Source organism: Anomaloglossus baeobatrachus, chromosome 3 (assembly GCF_048569485.1).
Source record: "Anomaloglossus baeobatrachus isolate aAnoBae1 chromosome 3, aAnoBae1.hap1, whole genome shotgun sequence".
NCBI classification, from domain to species: domain Eukaryota; kingdom Metazoa; phylum Chordata; class Amphibia; order Anura; family Aromobatidae; genus Anomaloglossus; species Anomaloglossus baeobatrachus.
This window is the reverse complement of record NC_134355.1, coordinates 267304062-267310270: the sequence shown is the minus strand read 5'-3', so window position 1 is coordinate 267310270 and position 6209 is coordinate 267304062. Positions and strand designations below refer to the sequence as shown.

The 6209-nt window shown below is 41.9% G+C and overlaps 1 long non-coding RNA gene across 1 annotated transcript; it reads left to right on the top strand.

Annotated features, from left to right (window-relative positions):
- Nucleotides 1–2637: 2637 nt before the first annotated feature.
- On the top strand, nucleotides 2638–3164 carry LOC142295171 (uncharacterized). The gene is made up of 3 exons (XR_012751389.1): nucleotides 2638–2815; nucleotides 2922–3010; nucleotides 3107–3164. It is a non-coding gene; the product is annotated as an uncharacterized LOC142295171 (long non-coding RNA).
- Nucleotides 3165–6209: the final 3045 nt, after the last annotated feature.

Below are 6209 nucleotides of genomic sequence, written 5' to 3'. Positions count from 1 at the left end.
CTGGAAGAGGGTCACACAGTTGCACCCTAGCAGGTTTTAAATCATGAGTGTATGTATTAGCTACAGTGAGCAACTGACTTAGTCTGGGGACGAATCATTGGATTCCCTCATTTGAGTGGCCTATCCGCGCACCTCACGGACGTACCAGCTGACATAGGGGTTCACTGGTGAGGATTGGAAACACTTGGGGTACACAATATCAAAAGGCATAGGTATATGTTTCGAAATTCAAACAAGAGGAGGGAAATGTTAAGGAAATAATCTGATCTATAAGATCAGATTGTTACCGTTATTATTATTGTTTGAATTTGTTACACCTTACATTCAAATTTATGTGAAGACCAATTTGCATGTAATGTGCCTTTAAATATAAGATGATATATTAGTAGTTTGGTACATTGAAAAATGTACCATACATTATCTCAAAAATTGGGCCCCTGATACACCTAGCATGACTTAGCATGTTCCTTACTTACATAAATTGATATTAAAAAGCCCCTAGACTGTGTAAGGACAAGATAAAGACCATAAGGAACATACACCATGCCAAGAATATTATCTTATAACAGTGAGTGATAGAAGAAGGGTCGTAATTCCGCGCCAAGGACTCAATGGATCCAGGAAGAGATTAATGCTTCTTGAAAAACATGCACAAGTCTACGCGTTTCTGGAGACACAGCTCCCTTCATCAGGACTTTGGCAAGAGAACATCATTTGATGATCAGATTTGATGTTCTATTGCCAATGTCCTGATGAAGGGAGCTGTGTCTCCAGAAACGCATAGACTTGTGCATGTTATTAATGAAGCATTAATCTCTTCCTGGATCCATTGAGTCCTTGGCGCGGAATTAAGACCCTTCTTCTATCACTCTCTGTTATCAGCCAACTTTGGGACTGCTGCCTGGACCTGGATCTTATATATGCCTGTATAGTGGTTATGACTGGCACAACCATTATAGGTGAGTGTGTTTTTATTACATATCTTCCTCCCCTTTTTGGGGTAAGACCCTATTGCGCTTTTCTTTCCACAGTTTCTCATCTAAGAATATTATCTTAGCGTTCATTTGTATCATGTGGTCGCAGATTTATGAAATATTCCATAGAACCAATCCGTATAACAAAAACAATGGTGTAACCAATCATTATGTGAAAGCTTGAACAGTAACCAATAACGTTGGGGTGTATTCACTTTCATGTTAAAGCTTTTCAATGAATATGATCCCTGGGCATTTGCGGTCTGTCAGAGCTGACTTAATTTCTTCCCTTCGCCGGCGAGCATCCATTGGGCACATGGCTTGTGGCTTGGCTGATTGCAATAACACTATCTTTATTTGTATTATTTATAAATTTAGCCACCAGACAAGACAATCTCTGGGAACTCCTTCAAGACTGTTAGAAAACCATTTCCGGTGACTACCTCTTGAAGCTCATCAAGAGAATGCCAAGAGTGTGCATAGCAGTAATCAAAGGAAAAGGTGGCTACTTTGAAGAATCTAGAATATAAGACATATTTTCAGTTGTTTCACACTTTTTTAAGTATTTCATTCCACATGTTTTCATTCATAGTTTTGATGTCTTCAATGTGAATCTACAATTTTTAGAGTCATGAAAATAAAGAAAACTCTTTGAATGAGAAGGTGTGTCCAAACTTTTGGTCTGTACTGTATATGATTCTGGTAACAATTTTACATCTTGTGTATATGACGGAGAGGTCACTATATTGTTAAATCTCATATTTTTTTCCTGCCTTCATACTTTTTATCTGAATGAGAGCCATAACTAATAGCATCTCCCTATCCCCTGTCTGATTATGTACTTTTTAATTGTTGACATCTTCCTATTTTGGTTTTTATCACAAGTAGTGATGGATGGACCCAGACTGTAAAAGTCCGGATCCGCGTGGTTTCAAAGATACTCGGGTGAAGGGCACGGGATTTTGGGTGTTCATCCCAATCCAGTACTCGAGAAATTAAAAAAAAAAAATAAAGGAAGATTAAAGAAAATAAGGATGAAGCGAGCGCTTCATACTTACCGAGGCTCTGTTGCGGCTGTACACTGCTCCCGCGGCCTCTCCTTCACTTCCTGGGCCACTCTGTAGGCTAATCCATATGCACTGCTTTCCTCGCCCACCGCCCATCCTGGTGTCTGTGATTCGTTGCAGTCAGTCGCGCTCCCCGGCCTGTGTGACTGCGTCTGACTGCAACCAATCACAGGCGCTGTTTGCGGGTCAGTATTGTGGTATAAACATAAATAAAACAATTTACATAGGGTCCCCCCATATTATGATACCCAGCACAGATAAAGCCCACAGCTACAGGCTGCAGCTCCCAGCCGTGTGCTTATCTGTGTATCAAAATATACCGCATGCAGGGTTGTTTTTTTTTTAATTATTTAAATAATTTAAAAAACTGGCATGCGGTGTGGTATCCCAGAGTGGTCATCTCCTTGGGATACCAGAAATCTAGAGTATTTCGCACAAATGTAATTTTCTATGTATATTAAGTACTGTAGGATATTGTGAAAACCTGCTGACAGGCAGCACTCAGAGGGTTAAGTTTCCCCTGTGCAGTCATCCAATGACTGCAGTGGTAGGAGTCCTATGCAGGGGGGAGGAGCTAACTCCGACTACACGTGGAAGGATAGGGTCGGCTGGGAGACGGCAGTTGTGAGGAAATAGAGGGAGTTGACGTCCTCCATTTTGTGAGTAGTTTTTCTAGAGCATCAGGAGAAGAAAAGCTTCCCCTCAGAGGTCTGCCTGTCTGGTGTGGTTGAATTTACCACAGTATGTGTGGAAAACACTGACCAGCTGTCATCTGTAAATAGTTATATATATCACCAGTAAAGAGACTGTTCATCACCGAAGCGGAGTTGCTTTATGATTAAATATTAACAACAACAATAACAACTATTACCACCATCAGACTCAACCGTGTCCCACACGAGGTTACCACAACTTTTGGCGTCACGAACAAGATGTTACCTCTGTGCCTCATATGCCCTGAAGAGAGTGGTAATATATGCTATTGATATTAAAAGAAATTGATGAGAAAATTACCTCAGGAAGTGCCAGTCTTTACTGCCTTAAAGAATTTGTACTGCGCCACAGCTGTTGTTGCAAGAAGAGTCTGTACACATACCAGTGGCTGCTTTACTGGGAAAAGTGACATCCTTTCTTCCTAAGCTGAAATTCCCTCCACTGTACCCCAACAAAGAGGGGAGAGGCAGGCAACAGCGAGGACGGTAAGAACTACTGCATCACACATACAGTGCTGTAAACATGTCTTCAGGAGAGGAGAGCGAAGTGACGAGCTGCAGCCCATCTATTGCATTGGCTCAAACAATGCCATTAACAATGCCTTACTACTTTGGGGCACCCTGGCTCCCCAGCTATAGTGGAGAACCCCGCACATTAACCGACTTTAAAGAGAAAATGCAGGCAATATTCAGATTGTACCCAGTCCGCCCGGAACAAAAAATTGCGTTACTGATTGGTCAGCTAGGGGGCGCTGCACTTAGGGAAGTTAAATCTTGGCCTTGTAGTGTAAAGAAAACTGCTGAAGAAATATTAGACAGGTTAAAAGTTATATTTGAAACAAAAACCCTGTCAGAGTTAAATATGCAATTCTTTGGAAAAAAGCAGCAGTCCCATGAATCTTTAAGAGATTTTACCCTCAGTTTACAGGATGCTTGGCATATCCTTGAGCAGGCTGATCCCTCTGAAGCTATTAATGCTGATCAAATTTTAAGGGAGAATGCTGGCACAACAACATCCCAATAGTGATTTTTTGGATTTTAAAGAGACTGCCATAAAAGTATTGAGTCCCAAGGATGCATATAAAGGTGTGAATAACCAAGAACATGCTGTATCTGCCTGTGCCAAACCTGTTGTTGTTCAGTCTGTTCCCCAGCAGGTACAAGACCCTACTGACGAGCTTCGTGATCAAGTTGCGGAACTAACCAAAAGTCTCGCAATCCTGTGCAAAGAAGTAAAGGAGCTGAAACACCAACCCAATCAAGAGGACCATCCTTCCTTTATCCGGAAGTTACCATCCAACAGTCCCCGGGACAACTACTACCGGACAGGTAGGAGACCCACTGACAGATTTGATTCCCTAGGTCAGCCGATTTGCCGCAGATGCAATCGTAGTGGCCATATAGAAAGAGAATGCCAGCCTTTAAACTGGAGTTTCCTGAGGCCAAGGACCGAGCCTCAGAAGAAGAATGCATAGGTCCAGATGATCCTGACTGGGGCCTAAAATATGTTGGGTACCTTCCCATCATTCCAATCACAATAGATGGAATCCCCTTTCTAGCACTACTCGACACTGGCTCACAAGTTACCACCATCCAGCTACCACAATATAAACGATACTTGAAAACAGACCAGCTAGCAAAAATTACCTTCGCTGACCTTAACATTATAGCTAGTAATGGACAACCTGTTCCTCAAGTGGGCCACTGGGAAGCTACCTTAAAAGTTGGCAGAACTGAGTTACCTCACCAAGGCATTATTGTAGTAAATAGAGGAGAAGAAGACTTTTTTCCTCCTGTGGTCTTGGGAATGAACATATTACAAAATTGTTTTGACGAAGTAATCGAAGGCATGACTTATGCACTCAATGCTGCTTCCCCCAAGAAGAAGAGAACTATTCAGAAAACGCTTCGTATACTCATTAGCCCCAAAAAGGAGCCAAGACAAATGATATGTGCATACACAGAATGTGGTGAGCCTTCCTCATTTATGAGGAAGGCTCACCACATTCTGTGTATGCACATATCATTTGTCTTGGCTCCTTTTTGATGTTTTTTTTATATAGTTCTTTGTGGTTTTTCTAACTAATTCATTGTAGGGACTCGCAAGTGTGAGAATCCTTGACGAACGGATTGCGAGCTTACATATTTTGGGCCAAAATATAAACTAATATCTCACTATTTGAGGTATGGCACATTTTATCCATTTTTGCAGGATGTGTGTGGACCTTTCGAATTCAGGTGGTTAAATGGTATACTCATTAGCCATCAGAAATTCACTAATTCCAGAGGAGAGATAGGCTCTGCCAGGATTATGGACAAAAGGCCTGTGGTTCTCCAACCCCATACAGAAACTATGGTGTGGTGTAAAACAAAGATGGGTCTACAGGGTCAGAACTATGAAGTCCTGATTGAAGCAGTAGAATATAAAGATGATACAGTCATTGTAGCTGCAAGAAGTCTAGCTAATGTAACTCACGGTCGAGTACCGGTGCGTCTCATAAATTGCAGTAACCAAGCTGTGACCCTGCGCAAATATACCGTACTATTGTACCCAAAGTGAGTGGGCTTAATTATGAAGATATCCTCCAAGTGTCTCAATATTCTACCCAAGTGGAAAATTCTCAAAAGTCCAGAAACTAAGGAGGAGTGGTGGCAAGAGCTAGACATAGGTACTTATGAAACCCCCCTCACAGAAAAGGAAGAAGCCCTGAGAGTTGCCAAAGAGTACCAACATATATTCAGCAAGTCATCTTTTGACTTTGGAAGAGTCAGTACAATCAAACATTTCATCCCCACTGGCTCCCATCCTCCAATCAAAGAAAAGTACCGACCTATACCTCCATCCATGTATCAGCCAGTGAAGAGAATGATACAAGAAATGAAAGATGCTAATGTGATTAAAGACAGTCGAAGTCCTTGGGCCGCACCAATTGTTCTCGTCAAAAAGAAAGATGGAAGTATTCGGCTATGTGTAGATTATCGCAAGCTCAATAACATTACCCATAAAGATGCATACCCATTGCCCAGAATAGAAGAATCTTTGACTGCCATGAAATCAGCAGCCTATTTCTCCACCCTAGATCTCACCAGCGGGTACTGGCAAGTACCCATGGCTTCAGAGGACCAAGAAAAGACTGCATTCACTACCCCTATGGGCTTATTTGAATTCAACTTTATGCCGTTTGGCTTGTGTAATGTCCCTGGAACCTTTCAGAGGCTTATAGAATGCTGCTTGGGTCACAAGAATTTTGAAACTGTGCTGTTGTACTTAGGTGATGTAATAATTTACTCCAAAACTTATGAAGAGCACCTCTGACATCTCACCGAAGTCTTTGAAGTCCTAGCCAAGCATGGCCTGAAAGTCAAACCATCCAAATGCCATCTACTAAAATCCAAGGTCCAGTACCTGGGATACATAGTTAGTGTGGAAGGAGTTATTCCAGATCCGGAGAAGA